Source organism: Gossypium hirsutum, chromosome D09 (assembly GCF_007990345.1).
Source record: "Gossypium hirsutum isolate 1008001.06 chromosome D09, Gossypium_hirsutum_v2.1, whole genome shotgun sequence".
Taxonomy (NCBI): Eukaryota; Viridiplantae; Streptophyta; class Magnoliopsida; order Malvales; family Malvaceae; genus Gossypium; species Gossypium hirsutum.
In genome coordinates this window covers 18,592,579-18,610,966 of record NC_053445.1, presented here as the reverse complement: position 1 = coordinate 18,610,966, position 18,388 = coordinate 18,592,579, and the positions used below count along the sequence as shown (strand labels likewise).

The 18,388-nt window shown below is 32.6% G+C and overlaps 1 long non-coding RNA gene across 1 annotated transcript; it reads left to right on the top strand.

Moving 5' to 3' along the window:
• The first annotated feature begins 11,573 nt into the window (after positions 1 to 11,573).
• On the top strand, positions 11,574 to 17,481 carry LOC107951274 (uncharacterized). The gene is made up of 5 exons (XR_001698372.2): positions 11,574 to 12,277; positions 12,489 to 12,553; positions 14,928 to 15,011; positions 15,606 to 16,001; positions 17,205 to 17,481. It is a non-coding gene; the product is annotated as an uncharacterized lncRNA (long non-coding RNA).
• Positions 17,482 to 18,388: the final 907 nt, after the last annotated feature.

Genomic DNA, 18,388 nt, shown 5'->3' with positions numbered 1-18,388 from the left:
ACTCTTGAATCTGAGTCTTAAGCTCCACAAGTTCTTTTGGAGCCATTCAATAAGGGGCGATGGACACTGGAGCTGTACCAGAAAAGAGCTCAATCCCAAACTCTACTTCACAATTCGGAGGTAACCTAGGTAGCTCTTCAGGAAAAATGTCAAAAAAATCCTTAACCATCCTGATATCCTTAACCGAAGAATCCCTAAAATCTGAAACGTTGACGTAGGCTAGATACGCCTCACATCCCTTACGAACCAACTTCTCGGCCCTTAATGCAGAAATCACATTCGATAAGTAGTTCCAGCGCTCCCCAATTACGACTACCTCACTGTCTTCCGCAATTCTTAGTACAACCCTTTTCGTGGAAAATCTAAGCTCGCTCGGTGTTTAACCAACTAGTCCATTCCTAATATCAGATCAAATTCCCAAAAAGGCAGTTCCATCAGATCAGCCAAAAAGATAGCTCCTTGAGCCTCTAGAGGAACATCTCTAAACAGTTTGTTAACCTTTATTGACTGCCCTAACGGACTCAGTACAGTGACCTCACTCGTAGTGCTTTCAACCAGTATACCCAAGTTTTTAGATACGGTACAAGCTATATAGGAGTGAGTGGATCCTATATCTATTCGTGCAGTATATGGTACATTATAAATAAAGAATGTACCCGTAATGACATCCGGAGCATCTCTATCCTCTCGGTGACGAGTAGCATAAACTAGAGTCGGTTGCCTTGCCTCAGTATGTCCAGCACCTCTGCCCAATACTCTCTGACCACGGCCTAAACCATTACCACCTCTTGCCTAACCCCGACCTTTTAGTGGCTAATGAACTACTCTTGGTGGTTGTGCAGTATTATTACCCGGAGCTTGCATCTAATCAGACCTCCATGGACACTCTTTAATATGGTGCTCTAGAGAACCGCACCTCAAACATGCCCCAATTCTTTTCCAACACTCGCCCTGATGGCGCCTACCACAGTCAGTACATAGTGGCTGTCCAGTAGCAGTAATGGGAGCCCTAACTCTGATCGGCCCATCAACTCTGGCATTTTTCTTAGGCCTCTGAACGGAACTTGAGGGCTCCAAATCTCTCTTATTTCTGCCTCTCTCTCTGTCACGATTCTGGCACTCAGTACGTTTCACTTCCTCGGCGATCTTCGCCTTATCAACCAGTGCAGCAAAATCTTGCTCCCTCTGTGGAGCTATCAGAACCCATAGATTATCCCTGAGGCCATCCTCGAAGCGAACACATTGCTCGTACTCAGTCGCTAGCATACCATACACACAGTGGCTCAGTTGTAAAAACTCGGCCTCATACTCAGCCACTGATTTGTCCCCCTAAGTCAGATTCAAGAACTCTCTTCTACGGGTATCCACATAGTTGGCCCCCACATATTTCCCCTGTAAAGCGGTCTTAAAGAACTCCTAGGTTAGTCGATCGGGCTGAGTGCCCCTCTTTAATAGTGAGCCACCATTGATAAGCCTCATATCGTAGCAGCGATACAGCACCCTCTAATTTTTGCTCAGGGGTGCAGTCCAGGTCGTCCATAATTCTCTCTATGGCCTCTATCCAGTACTCAGCCATATTAGGGGCAACTCTAGCAATACCCCTAAAATTCTCGGCTCCATTGGACCGGAGTCGTTCCGTAACCAACCCACGGCCTTCAACTCCAGTATTGGGCCCAACGACCCTCTTTAAAATCCTTAACATGGCTTGGGATAGTGCATCGTACCCAACCACACGATCATGAGACCCAGTCTCGGTCATGGGTGAAACCGATGTCTCACTTGTATCCAAATTAGGCAAGTTGCCAGAAAATGAGGAACCAGCTCGAGCACTTCTACGACCTCTACCACGGCCTCTTGTACCCCGTTCGCGAGTACCTCTTGTGCTCATTGTCTATTTGTGTTAATCTGTATTTACAATTTTATGTATCAGTTTACAGTTTCAGTGCTTATTAACAGATGTTTTATGAAAACAATATCAGAAGTGTAAAGTTTATTTTCATACAACGCAGTGTCTATCAGTGTCCATCAATTTTACTACAGTATCAGTATACACTAACTTGAGTGTTTTTAATACAGTTTATCTATAGTAGTCTCAGTATATACTACCTATAGCAGTTTCAGGATATACTATCCAAAACAGTTTCAGAAAACTTACTGGATTGGCGCCGGAGACTCAGTGTACCACACTTTTAGTAAAAACATTTAGAATTCAGTTCTCAGAAATCATGTCTTAAAAACCCATATCCACAGCCGATTTTTGTAACCTGGCTCTCATACCACCAAATGTAACACCCCAAACCCCACCTGGACATTATGGCCGAATCTAGCGATGTCACATGATAGTGTGTTTGAAAACCGATGCTCGTGTTGAAAAACTATAACTTTGCTTAAAAATATTTCGTTTAGATCTCGTCGTTATCTTTTATTAATCCTAAAATAGTGATTTTTAATTCAGTCATTAGTTTGCAAAATATTATACATTGCGAAAGCTTTTTAAAACAGTTTGTGTCGTTGTGGGTAGTTTGCTAAAACAAATGCATTTATTTTAAAAGCCCGTGTTTTATCTACCTCTAGCAGATATAAAACATAAAGCAATATAAAATCCAAAATTTAAGCAAAAACTCATAGCAGCCATTATTACAGAAAAATACCCCAAATAAAGCTTTAAAAAAATAAACCTAATAAAATACAAAACAGTAAAAAGAAGTCGTGTGGCCACAGCTGAGTCCTCTACCGCTCTGATCCGCCTAAGTCTGGGGATTACCTGAACAGATGGATCAGAAGGGTGAGTTTACAAAAACTCAATGTGTAATTCCCACATAAATAAGCAGACAATATGCAATCATAGTCTGGGCCTAAGCCCATTTTGGTAACAGTTTCAGTTAGGGCCTTAGCCCATTACAATACAGAAGCAGTCATGCATTTGGGCCTTGGCCCATTACAGTATCAGTACTCAGTACAGTAACAGATATGCAGTATCAAATCCTACCTAGCCAACCTCTACACTCCAACTTTGTCTAACCCTACACTCCATGTAGGGATATAATCAACCCACCCATCCCTACACTCTAAAAAGTACCGAATGCGGCACTAGACAGTAGTTTGCAGTTGAGCTGCCAGTAATTTAGGCTCGAGGCCTTTCAGTACACTTCCTCTTAACAATATAAACCCACCCCAATGCAATGCAATATACATATATGACATGCTAAAACATAATATCATGCATAAAATCAGGGCATACAATATCAAACTAGTGGGACATCATCATACTTGATAACATGTATAATTGTATCAGTTATACAGTCATTTTAGTTAATTAGGGGTCTAGGTAAGCTTACCGACCCTATAGTAAGTCCACAGTCGACTCGGGCGACCCGTGCAACCTTAGAAGTTAAATAGTGAAAATGGGCCCACGACCCATGTTGCATGCTCATGTGGGCCACACGGGCAGTTAAATAGTGAAAATGGGCCCACGACCCATGTTGCATGCTCATGTGGGCCCACACACCCGTGTGGCCCACAGGACCCAAAATGGCCTTAGCCGTGTGGATCTCACGGCCTGACCTAATATTCCCCCACGCCCGTGTGGTTCACCCGTGTGGGGCCCATGCGATCGTGTGGCGCACATGGCCCAATTCGGCCCGGCCCATGAATCACACATAGCCAGTCTTGTCGATCATATACCCATATTTGATCACAGTGATCACATTTTTTGGCTTTTCGTCGATTTCCATTTTCAGAGTTGTGTTTACACACTTGTTATGGTTTCGCGGCAAAACACTTCTGAGCTGAGTAGTTCCTAAAATTGATCATTCACTTTAATCGTTAGTCTTAACTCATGAAAGCAGAATAACACCAATTTGAATATATTTCCATTTCAAATGCACCATATCTACCTTGAAACTTCGAATGAAAATACTAGCACTCCACAGAAGAGGGACCTCAATCAAAACGATTCCTTGCTGTCAAAACGATAGCAACATCCTATCAGCATTTAAATTAGGCACAAAACAAGGTGTCGAAGTTTTACTTACCAGAATAGCGGCGAGAACCAAACCACGAGAACAATTAACGATAAAAATATGGAATGACAGAGTAGAGGAGACAAGAATCGGCAATATAAAGGGGGACGAAAAGAAAAAGAATCGGCCTAAGGATCAACAATTTGGTAGCAACCAACAGGAACAGAAAGGAGGTGACCGCAAGAAAAAGAAGAAAGAAAATATGGGTAGGGAAGTGTGCAAAACCGAAAAGAAGAAGAAAAAACAAAAAGAAGTATCAGAAATTCACTAGCAATATTCGACAGAGGAAGGAGAGCAGTTGATAGAAAATTGAGATGAAACAAAAGCTAAAGCCGAATTTTGGGAAAGGAATCAATTTCGACACCACTACTGATCTCCTTCCTTGGTCCACTCCTCAAAACTCTCCTACTATCCCTCAACAAACCGTCCACTTCCCACCACACCTCAAATTCCTTATTTTCCTCCATCAATACCACAACTACTGAAATCTCCCTCATTATCATCCTAAAAATCGGCCACAACCTCCCCACAGTCTTCAAATACTCAAAATTTCAGTCAAACTATAACACTCATTCGGCATAAGTAGTAAAAATAAATCCCCTTGATCGCACAAAGATTTGAACACAAGACCTCCAGCATATTTACACTTCACTTAACCACTAGACTAACAAGCCCATTCTAACATATTTTATCAACATTTATTTATAAGCCTACTGATTAGAGATAGGGGTTTACTCATTTAAAAACAACAATTTGCCCAAGCTAAGGCTTGAACTTAGGACCTCACACACACACCTAGAACACTTAACCACTAAAGCTGACAGATATTTGTGTCACAAACATACAAAAATAAATATATAAAGGGTTTTTGGGGCGTTATATGATCCATGATGTCATAACATTTTTTAGCTTTGGTCTTACTCGTTTTCGGTATGATGCATAGTTTCTTTCAACTATGGTATTATTCAGTTCTGGTATAGTGCCATAGTGTCTTTCAACTATGGTATTATTCATTTCTTTCAAGCCAACAAATTTGATTCAAAAATATACAAAAAAAGATAATAATTTATTGAAATAGTAATTAATTGAATTAACCAAGTGACGAACTTACCTTGACTGAAATGGTTACTAAAACGGAGTCGACAACTAGTCCGAAACTTTAGCTTTTCCTTGATTTAAATCTGATTATGTCGTTTCTTGATATGCAAGCAAGATTAAGAAACGAATTTTCCAAGCTTAATTCCATGGTGTTTCGGCTAGAACAAAACCACTTTGAGAAGATGATAGTCATCTTTTTTATTTATTTATGTTATTTATTATTAAATTACCTTTTTAACCTTAATAATTTAGTTAATAAATAATAAATCTTTGTCCATAAATGTTCAATTATACATTTATATGGTTTAATTACCACCTAAGTCCATTTCTTTATATTTCTTTAACCAGTTAACCCATTTAACTAATAGAAACCCACTTTTGTAAACTTTACAATTTAGTCCTTTTTAATTAATTAACCAACTAAACACTAAAATTTCTTAACCAAAATTTAATATGATCCTAATAACACTCCGTAAATATCTAATAAAATATTTGCGGGATCGGTTTATAGAAATGAGGTCCTAATACCTCATTTTTTAAAACCACTTGACTTTAGGGACATCCCACTTGAACTTAATTATTACTTCAATTAACAAAAAATCATTAAATCAAATTTCAACGTAATTTTATATTTGACTCGTAAATATTAAATAGTAATATTTACGAACTCACTCTTCAAATTTACGGCCCCAACAACACCGTTTCTAACATTACTGAAAAACAGGCTATTACAGATGCTATCAAATGCATAACCATACTTGTAAAATGGCTTACTCGTATATTCATACCCTGTATTCGATCACATGTGCATTTTCGTACCTTGTACATTGTTCTATTGAATAACAATTATTTTGCAATTTAGTACATATATCGTTTCTTAGCCAAATTCACAGTCATAACCCTATTTCATCATCAAACACGCATATTTCATATTATAAGATATATTTCAATATAATATTCATATCACATATCGTAATTTAAGTATTTCAAATCATTTCTCATTTTATTCATTTTAGTCATCTACCTTGATGTTCCATATCAAATTCAATCAAAACATTCATAATACCATAATAGACTCACCTCAATGATTTAACAATAAATAAACATGCATATAAAATCAAATATTTCTATCTCGAATCATAAAAATATAAACCGAGATTTCACATGTCACTCATCTATTATTTTTGCTTTTCCTTTCCCTCTTAACAACTTAGTGTTTGTGTTAGCTACGAATAATCAGAAAACATATCATACAATCAATTCCCAGCCAAATCAGAATCAAATACCTACAAAATTTTCAATTTATTCAATTTGGTCCCTAAAACCAGGACAAGCATAACTTTCAATATAAAGCCTTAGATTAGAATTTGATTTCACCATGAATCACTAGGGACCTTTTATTTTTTATCTCTACCAAAAATTCATGAGAATATCCAATTTTATTCAATTTGGTCCCTAATATATGAAGCTAACAATTAAGCTTTACAATTTAGTTCTTTTTCTATACTATGCTTAATTTCTAACAATTCCACACCAATTTCATTCAATTTTCAAGAATGGAAAATTTTAAAAACTTTAATAGTTTTACAAATTCGTACATGGGATAGTTAAATCAAGCTCCAATGACCTCAAATCTATAAAAAATTACAAGAAAATAACTAAATTTCCATAACTAATTGTATGGTCGAACACTTGCAAAAACTTAATATTTGTTTTTCTTTTTCTTCTTTAGTAGCTACAATTTTGGGGAAGAAGATTATACCATTTCATCTCTCTTCCCACTTCTTCTTTTTTATTTATACTATTGTTTAACTTTTAATTAGTTTTAGTTAACAATTTAATTAGATTTTATGTTAATTAATTTACTATTAATACAAGTTAATTCCCATCATCATTATCATCCACTAATGTTTGTTTAACCTTTGGTTTATTTATCATTTTGATCCTTTGAATAATTAGTATCTAAGTCCCCCAAGCATTTTCTTAATTAAAATTCTATAACGATTAAACTTTTACAATTTAGTCCCTAGGACTAATTAATCATAACTTCGTCTAAATTACTTACCTAAATTTCAATACATCAATATAATAAATCCGTAAATATCCCTATTTAATATTTACAAACTCAGTTTACAAAAATGAGGTCTCAAAATTGCATTTTTTCGACACCACAAGAAATTGAGCCGTTACAAAATTAAATATGACAAGATGCAAATTAAAGTATAACAAAGCAAAATTTAACTATTTCTTTATATTTTTCTTTAAAATAAAGAAATAAATTAATTGAATAACATAACAATTAAATGCAAATATCATACTAAAGGAAATCATAATCGATATTTTCTCCTTATCTTTTGAAACTTGGGAGTTCAATTGCCTTTTTTGTTTTCTTCTTTTGATTTTTCTTAAATTGGCCTTGAACCCTTTGTCTTGACATATAAAGGATCAAACACTAATTTTTCACTTGATCTCCCATTGGCACCATTGCTAGCATCTTGAAAAGATGAATGCTTTGAAATTCCCGAATCTTTAGCTTCTTGTATAGTGTCATCTCCTTTTCAACTAACAACAATGCCTTAATTAGTTTTTCTTTGACAATTTGAGTACACTTAAGAGTTAATGAACCTTGTAAAAAAGGCTGTAAATGATATGATTCAACTCATTGAGGCGCAATAAACCGCTAGATTTTTCTTCATGTGCTAACGAGGCTCTATAATCAATTGCCAACAATGACTTTTCTTTTTTTGTCCATATCTTAAGTTTATATTTTTCAGGCATCTCTTTAATGTTATTCATAAGAAGAACCCATAAATCATGACAAAAAAGGAATCCAAGACTTTCAAACATATTACAACTACATGAGACAATGTTATTTGAAACGTCAAACTCCACACTGTAAATTCTTTCACATCCATCTTCAGTCACATGATATAAAGGAAGATTTTTTATGCTAGTAACTTCAACGCAATTCAAGCCTATGCAATCCATCAATCCCCTTTTAAACCTTTTAAACATAGCAAGAGTGTAAACATCAAACACATACTTAAAAATCCATGTCCATTAACTTTACTTGGTGCTCCATTTTTACATTGAAAATCTTAATTTAACTCTATTAGAAAAATTCATAATCTGATTTCCTTTTTCTCGTAATGTTGTATAACCTGAATAAGAGACAAAGAGCAATTCATAATCCGATACAATATGTGGTTCATACTCTCGCTTCTTTGAGTGGATCTAATCCGAGAAAAAAAATGTCTATGCTAAAGGCAATGCACAATTTTACTTGAAGCTAATATAGTCTCTTACGCTAATCATAATATTGAAGTTCAAAATTTTCAATCATGGTAGCCTAACTTGACTCAAACTTTGTTTCACTTTCACATCCATAAAAGCATTTATTAAATTGTGCTTTGAACTCAGCATTGGCAAAACGACTAGCAAGATGTTGTTTAACGTTATTTAAAATGTGCCACATGCATAATCTATGAGAAGATTTTGGTAACTCAATCTCTATTACTTTCATCATTTTTTTTATTTTCATTAGTAAAAATACTCTTCAATTTTTGGTGCCCAATGACTTCTAAAAATGTTTCAAATAGCTAGGCAAATGACTCAGTGGTTTCATGTGATAAAAAAGCACAATCGAACAAAATAATATTCTAGTGATTATTGATTTTGAAAAATGGAGCACAAACCAAATTATACTTATTGGTTCTATATGTGGTATCAAACACAAGAACATCTCCAAAACAATCGTAATCCAATTTCGATCTTCTATCTCTCCAAAAAATTAGCTAGTCAATTATTTTGGTCCACTTGCATTGAATAGAAAAACATAAGGTCTTTAGCTTGCTTATGTTTGAAAAAATTGATAATGCTCTGTGCATCCCTGCTTCAATCATTTTCTCTCTTTCAATTCACAAGAAATTATGACAATCTCATTTAGTAAAGGTAATATCTTCAAACCCAATCTCCTTCCTGAGAAACAAATATGAACTTATTTGTTTGGCCTACAGCAACCATTAAACGAATAACATCTGCATGTCCTTTCAAAAATGTTCTTCTTGATTTTAAATTAATTCTTTCTTCTGAAGTTGTTAACTCATGATTATGATCATCATTGAAGTAAGAAACAACCCAAACAAATTTTTCTATCATAAATCAAATTTTAGCTTGACAACATGTCCTTGTCTCTAGACGATTAATTTTTTTCACTTTGCCAACATCTTATTCATGATAGTTAGATTCCAAGCATAAAAGTTCTGGTTGCCTTATAGGTTCAATCATAATTCATCTCTTATTTCCTTTTTAAACACTGAACCCCTTACTCAAAGCAAACTGATTGTAAAGATTATATGCATCTTCTTCAGTATGCACTCTTACTTCCACTTTTATTTCTTAAACGAAATTATCTTTGTTCTCGACAAGATGAACTCTTTCTTCATGATTTGTCTCCATAAATGAAAATTATAAAATAATGAAACATGGAAAGAAATTTTCTATAAATTATATTATTAAAACCATGATCACACAAGAAATCTTTAAAAATATATATTTTTTAAAAATCAATTAAAATCTAATAAAAATAGCTCGAAAATCATATCACTACAGCAAAACAAGCCTTTAGCAGCATTTTTAGCGGCGTTTGGACAAAAAAAGCCGCTAAAAATCGAGCATTAGCGGCGTTTTAAGGAAAGCGCCGCTAAAAATAAGCATTAAAGGCGTTTTTTTAAAAACGCCACAAAAACCTAAGCCCAACGGCATCGTTTTTTGACCTTTTATGGTTTTAGCGGCGTTTTTGTAAAAGCACCGCTAATGTTCGGGGTTTTAGCGGCGTTTTTGAAGAAGTGCCGCTAATGCTCAGGGTTTTAGCAGCGTTTTTAAAAAAGCGCCGCTAATACTCGAGGTTTTAGCGGCGTTTTTGAAAAAGCACCGCTAATGCTTGGGGTTTTAGCGGCGTTTTTGAGAAAGCGCTACTAATGCTCGGTGTTTTAGCGGCATTTTCTAGGGAGCGTCGCTAATGCTTGGGGCTTTAGCGGCGTTTTTGAAAAAGCGCCGCAAAAACATTTTATCTGTCTATTTACTAGTTAATTGGTTTATTTATATTAATTAAAATTAAATTTATTTTTAATTGAATATTTGTTAAAAATGAATAAATTTGAAATAATGACACGTAGAAATAATTTGAAATAAAAAACATAGAAAAATATTTGTTAAAAATGGAAAAATTAAAAGACTATTATTTAAAATAATTTTAAAAATTTTTTGGTACATTACTGATTGTTTTTTAATTTATATATTAAATAATTTTTTATATAATCGTAAAAGAGATAATAGTAATTTTAAAATATTGAATTAATTATAATTATAGTTTAGGGTTTTTGGTTTAGGGTATACGATTAATTTAAGATTTAAGGCCGATTTAGGAGTTAATAGTGTAAGGTTTAGGGAGTATGGATTTAAGGATTATGGTTTAAGGGTTGGGATTTAAGGTTTAGGGGTTAGGGGTTAGAGTTGGGATTTAAGGTTTAAGGGTTAGGGGTTAGAGGTTAAGGGTTTAGGGTTTAAGGTTTAGGGGTTCAGGGATCGGGTTAGGGTTTAAGGTTTAGATTAGTTAGCTTTTTTAATTTAGGGTTTAAGGGATAGAGGTTAGAGGTTTAGGGTTTATATTAATTAGTATTTTTAATTTATATATTAAATAATTTCTTATATAATTGTAAAAGAGATAATATTAATTTTAATATATTAAAATTATGATTGTAGTTTAAATTATTTAAGAGATAATAGATAAACTTTATATATATTAAATGGTTTAGGATTTAAGGCTTACTTGAGATTTGTTAAATGACACGTAGAAAATATTTGAAAGTAAAAACATAGAAAAATATATGTTAAAAATGGAAAAAAAATTAAAATACTATTATTTAAAATAATTTTAAAGTGTTTTAGGTATATGACTGATTAGGTTTTTTAATTTATATATTAAATAATTTATTATATAATTGTAAAAGAGATAATATGAATTTTAATTTATTAAAATTATCATTAATATAGTTTTTTAAAGTTTTTTTTCATATTTTAAAATTTTTTGCTTTTTTTTCTTACATAAAAAATTATATAAAAATTTTAAAATTTATCTAATTCTTTTAAATATTACTTAAATTTTCAAAATTTATTTATTTAAAATTGATATGAATTATATAATAATTAAATTTAAAATTATAAAAAAAGTCAATCATTAGCGGCGTTTATGATAAAAGCGCTGCAAAAGGTAAGCAATAGCGGCGTTTGGACTAAAAACGCCGCAAATATGTATTGAATTTTTTCAAAACATGCCGTTTCACTACAGAAATTTTATTTTTTAGTGGCGTTTTTTATAAAAACGTCACAAAAGGTAAGCAATAATGACGTTTTTATAATCAACGCCACAAAAAATTATTTTACTTTAAAAAATATCCCGCCATTTTACCCCTAAGTTCCCCCTGAAACCCTAACTATGCAAACAGGTCGTCTTTCTCGCTTTCTCTCCCTCCCTCCCTCCCTGCGACATTATAACAAAAATCCCAAAAAAAAATTAACAAGAAGAGATTATATTCAAAAAGAAAAAAAGAAGAGGAAAATGGAGGCACCTAAGACGATTCAACATGAAATTGGAGGAGTCTAGAACGACGCGCTGCGATTCGGTCTCCACGGCGTTAAGAGCAACCTCGTCGGATCTCACCCTCTCCAATCTGCTTACGAGTAAAAGAATCATTGAAGTATCGGGTGTTTCCAAATTAGGGTTTAGCATTGGCAAAGTCGGAAGGAAAGTTGTCAATCTCTGTAATAAAAAATCGCTTTATTATTATTATTTTTTTAGTGTAAAGTTTGTGAGAATCTGAAGGTATGAGGAGAGTTACAAATCCAGGAAGGAAGAACTTAAGCAGGAAATACGAATTATCTTTCTATTCCCTCTCTGTATTTTCTTTTTAGTTTGAGTTTCTATTGTGCAAATCCAGCGTTAGGAGTTTCTGAAGCAAGCGGTTCAATCATTGAAGAATAGGGCTGGTCCACTTTTAAAATTAAAAAAGATAACAGAATGCATGATTATTTTCGCAACACTTTTGAACCCAGGTACTCTTGAAAGAAAGCTAAGGCCCTGTTTAAGAGCCAACAAGGTAAGAATTTTGAGCGGCAGAATCATTGAATAGAACTTGTTTCTGAAATAATGTAACTTTCCCTCCTTTGTCTGCCTTCTTACTGCTTGTGTGTGTGCGCGCCAGTCACTTAATTGCATTATGAGTTTTTATTCATTCTTCCATGCAAAGTTTCTGTTAATTGGCTTGACTCTCAATAGTAATTTTCCTATCCTTTTTTTTTTTTTTGTAGAAAGATGTTTTGGCAGGTTCTTCTCTAGATTTAGAAGAAATGTGCTGCAAGTATCTGGCGAAGAGGTAGGATGAGATTTTTTTTTCTTTATTGATTAAACTTTTATTTATTAAGCGGGATAATCTCTTTCTCCACGAAGTGAAGGATAAGGCCTCAGCGATTGTTGCATGTTTAATCACCTTTGCCTTTACACTTACTGATTTCATTACAATTATGACTTAACATTAAACTTATGCATGTAATGACATTGAGAATGCATAAATATAATCATATAGTTATCTGCATGTGTTTGTTACTAAGTAAGTCTTATAGGCTTATTGACTTATTCTGTAGTGAAACTTTGAGGTTCATAAATGAAGGTGGGTGCCACAACCCTAAAGCTATTTTACTTTTAAAATCTGGCATATGTTTGTAATTTAGATCTGACTTGTTGCTTCATGTTTGAATTTTCTACATTGTAAGTATGGCCTATTATAAAATTGTCTTTTACATGTTGAATATATTAATTCATCTAGCTGAAGCCTCAATCAATTTTAAGGAACAGCATGCTCTGATCTTATAAGACTTAGACTCGGATGTGAGTGTCAGATACGGGTTATGTTGCTTGGACTCTTCATTTTTCTTAAAGTACTTGTGTCCTATACACTAATATAGGGGTATGACCTCTAAAGATCCTCCAAATGTGTGGAAAAGCTTAAAAAAGATTAACCATACCCATGTCGGATACATACCTGTACCGAACACTCACACCTAAGTTTGAGTAACATAGGATACATGTATCCATTTGACAATGGTATTTTCAATTTTTTTATGTGCTTTTCCATGTATTTGGAAGGTCTATACTAAATACTCATGTTCTAAAATATGTTGAACATGGGTGTTGGATATGGGTACTTCAAGAAAATAAAGAATCGAAGCAATGTAACTTTAATAAAGTGTTGTGAGCCTCTTTTTTTCTCCTATGCTGCGTGAGTTTTAGTGTTCGGCTTTTTTGTGGTAATTTATGTTTATTTGATGTCTTTCCTGTGCTCTATTTCTCACTTTGGAGAGTGGTGTTTAGAATTGAGGGAGAATCAATTTTTGGTTCTCTTGAATGGTTCTTATTACAGCAATAGTTTTTTTTTCAAGGTTCTCAAGTAATGATGATAATTAGGGGTGAGCATTCGATCGAATTGAATAAAAAATTTTCGAGTTAATCGAGTTTTTAAATCTCATTTTATCATCCTAACTTTATTTGAAGTTTTCTCGAATCGAGTCGAGTGAGATGGAATTCGAATCGAATCGAATCGAATATATTTGTTCGAGTTAAATTTTAAAAAATAATTTTGGGTTCTTGCAACCGTTATCACCCATCGTAATAAAATTTGTCCGCCTTAATCAAATTTTTTATTAACTTTCATCACCTCATAATTTATTTATTCATTTTGTATATATTGGTTAGCTTCTTTGCTTGCTTAGTTGTTTCAATTATCTTCAGATTATTGTGACTATGTATTTTGGAATTAAAAAATATATTAAATTTAAAAATATAATTTTTTAATAAAAATTATTTTAAAAATAAAATATGAAATTGATACCAATATAAAATTTTAACACGAATATTTTATGGCATAATTAATAATTCAATTTTAATATAAATATTCAATATGACTAAACAATTCAATAATATAAATAATATAAAATGTGAAATTTAATTTAATAATATAAATAGTAGATATAAATAAAATTATTACTATTTATGTTTAGTGATTTTTTTGGGATAATTTTAATTTTTTATTTGAGAGTAAAGGGTGAGAAGTAAAAGTTTAGAGGAAAAATAAAAAGTTTTGGGAAATAAAAGTTTGAGGGAAAGTAAATAGGGGGAGTAAAATTTTGGAGGGAAAATATTAAAAAAAAATTGGAGGGGGAGAGTTTGGGATAGATGAGAGGTGGGATGGGAAGGGAATAAAAGTTTTAGGGGAAAAGTGAGAGGGAGTAAAAATTTGGGGGGAAAATAAAATGTTTTGAGGGTTTTGGGGAGTAAAATTTTGAGAAAAAAGTAAATGGAAGAGTAAAATTTTGGTGGGAAATGGATTTTGGGTAGATAGTAAAAGTTTTGGGGGGAAAGTGGGAAGGAGTAAAAGTTTTGAAGGAAAAGTAAAAAGGTTTGAGAGTTTGGGGTAAAAATGTAAAATATTATAGTTTGATATTCGAATTATTCGAATTATTCGAATTCGAAAACTCAACTCGATTCGAACTCGAAATTCGAAAAAAAAAATTCGAGTTGATTCGAATAACTCGATTAACTCGAATAACTCGATTCGTTTAACTCGAAATTCGAATTTTTTTTCGATTTTTTCGAGTCGAATCGAGTTTTGCTCACCCCTAATGATAATAATTGAAATATCAACTAATCTTTGATTCATAAGAATTTTAATTTTGAATCTTGTGTTATTGCAGCCAAAGAAACCATTTCAAAGAGTGAATATGGATGAGGTAGAATTTGTTGATAGCAGGCTTGAAGATAATTCATACTGGGCGAAGGTATAAAATACTTGCCCTGCTTTCTTTTTCTAATCTTATGTTTGGGACGAAGTTACTAAAGAAAAAGAAATAGAGGTTCTAAAGGAAACGAAAGGAAAGGACAGGAAAAGATAGTTCATTCCTTTTGTCAGATAACTAAATTAAGTAAGAGAAGGAAAAGAGTGGAAAGTTAACAACATTTGTTTGGTTAAGTAGTAGGAAGGAAAAGCATATTGTATTTGCATTGCTCCAATTATACCTTTCTAAAATAAAAAAAAAAATTTGTTTAATGAATGATCTTGAGATTGGTTGCTTTAAATAATTTTGAAAGTGAGAAAATTAATATAGTTTTACCGAAAGGCTTTTTTTTAATCCATAAAAGAATGTTTTCTTGAAAGATAATTTCATACGAAGAAATGTGTTTTTCAAAATTAATCAATTACTGAGGAAATTCAAGAATTGAAATATTTATATCAAGATAAAATTAACTATAACTTGTAAAGTTTTAGCATTTTTCTACTATTCAATGTGCTTAATCATGTTCATCTGTTTCGTTTAATAAAAATCCCTTAATTAATCTCAAAATAATGTCTTTAATCATAAATTTATTGGCAGAGAGAGTAGAAAATTTAAAGGTGCCCAGCCAAGAGATGGTAAGTACTGAATTTTTGAATTTTATCAAGCGATGACCTGAATCAATCATGTTCACCACTTTCTATCCACATCATTTAAGGAATTTTATCCTATTTTTATCCTATTTTTGACTGATTTTTTCCCTCATCATTTTGTTTGCATTTGTTTTTCAAATTTGTGTTTTAAAAATTTCTATCCTGTGAATTTAACGAGGTCTTTGTTGAATTATTGAGCAAGTTCTGAGGGGAAGACTGATGTTATGAAAAAAATTAAGTTTCCACAAATGGAGTAGAAATCTGCTAGTAAAACTGTTCAACGACAAGCAAAGAGGCAGCACTACCTTGTCCTATAAGAGAAATTTTGGAAAAGGAAAAGAAGGTCAGTCTCTAATATTTTAGCTTTATAGGTTCTATTATATGTTTTCGGCTATGAGCATATAAATTTATGATAGTTTTGGAAATGGTGCTAAAATGTGGTGGATTTGTATCCTGGTGCTACTTTATTGTTGGTGGATCTGTAAATTGAAGTGTTCAAATGTTGTAAATTGAAGTGTTTAAGTGTAGGAAAACTGGAAATAGGCATGGCAACATGCAAAAATAAAAACAGGGAAAATCCATATTTTATATGGAATTAAACTGTAAATAAGATAAATAATTTTCATTTTATATTTTAAATAGAAAATGTTAACTTTTTTTTTCTAATTTGATCTTATTTAATTCTTTTTAAAAATTTTATTGCTCAAAAGGGATTCATTTGATGTTTACTAATGATAGAATGTATATTTTAAACCGAATGAATCCATGATTTTTATCTTTTTATAAAAATAAAATTTTGGTAAACAGAGGTGAAGTAAGTAGTGAATGTTTCATCTTATCTTTTTCCTTAGGCTCTGTATGCTTTGCTTTGATTTAATGCTATTTTTCTTAAGGGGTTTGTCTAACCTGGCTATCGGTTTTTGGCTCATGTGTTGTTCTACAGCTTTTTGATTAATATATTTGTGGTCTTTTCTATAAATCCAATTTTTTTTCTTTTCATTTTGAAATTTATGTATATATATATAAATGAGTAGATTAATTCCATAAATGTATGCGCTTTAAAGAATGATCCAAAGTTATCCTGTGCTATTGTACCTAAAAAAAAAGTTGTACTGTGAATTAATGTTTTTTAAATTTAGCAAAAACACACAAAAAGAGAGAGTAGATTTGAGTATTTATTTCATATATATATCTTGTGTGTTTAAATTAATTATATTTATATAAAATATTGATATGTTAAATTGAAGCAAATCATTGCACTCTATACACTATCAATAAGCAATTCAACCACACGACATTGGTATGTGGCTCATCACACTAGTTTAGTGATAATAACATTGGTGTGGATTTAAATTTATTAGCTTAATTTAGATTTCAAATTTAATCTTTATGTTTGTAACTCATTTTATGATGATTATAATGTAGTTGCTTGCACTCAAAATTTATTATTTTATGCATATATATAAATATTTAATTCTCTTATGATGATTTGTCATGTGAACAAATATGATGAATCTGAAGTGCATTTCTATTCTTCTATTTGCAGTTAAGATTTGAAACCGAAGACAAAGCAATGAGACTTCTAAGTAATGTGTCATTTTTGTTGAAACCAGTGGGTTATTTTTTCGGTATTACTCCTAAAAAAGTGATTGGCAAAAACCGTTGTTTCTGGATTTGTGTATTTTCCATTTTTTTTCCCTTCTGGTTACTGCTACACCTGTTTTTGGGAGGTGATTGTGTAAACATTTTAGTGTGCTTTAGTTATTGTAAGAATATTTTTAACATTGTTAATTTTAATATTATTGTAAGAATATTTTGAATTATAATTCAGTTATTAATTTATATCATATATATATATTTCATTGAAGTTGAAGTTGAAGTTGAAGTATCATTTAAATTTGCCGTTTTTGGTTGGATTTTATGTTACAAGAAGGATTGTATATGGATGAAAATCGGATGTTACAAATTTGCCAAAATTAGTGGCGTTTTTCAATAAACGCCGCTAAAGAATCGTACTTTTAGCGGCGTTTGTGATAAAAGCGCAGCTAAAGATCATGTTCTTTAGCGGCATTTGTTGGTAAAGCGCCGCTAAAGATCATGTTCTTCAGCGGCGTTTGTGGGTAAAGCGCCGCTAAAGATCATGTTCTTTAGCGGCGTTTGTGGGTAAAGCGCCGCTAAAGATCATGTTCTTTAGCGGCGTTTGTGGGTAAAGCGCCGCTAAAGGTTCTGTTCTTTAGCGGCGTTTGTGGGTAAAGCGCCGCTAAATGTCATGTTCTTTAGCGGCGTTTGTTTGTAAAGCACCACTAAAGGTTATGTTCTTTAGCGGCATTTTTCCACATAAACGCCGCAAAATTTAGCGACGTTGTCAATAGCGGCGTTTTTTGCGGCGCTAGTGAAAGTGCCGCAAATACTTTTAGTGGCGCTAAAAGGCGCCGCTAAAGGCCTAAAAAAACGCCGCTAAAAGCCTGTTTTGGTGTAGTGTATACATCTATTTTTTTCATTAAACTAAATCATTATTATTAAAAATCACAATATGTTCAAAGATTTCATATACAACTATATTTCAAACAAATCAAAATCAAGTGAAAATATTTAACATCCCAAAGAAACATAGTTTCGCACCAAACTAAAAAAACAAAATCTCCAGAATATCTACACGATCACTAGCAAGAAAAACTCCATGATTTGTAATGGTATAATGTGTATTTAATTTAATTACATGTCTAATAT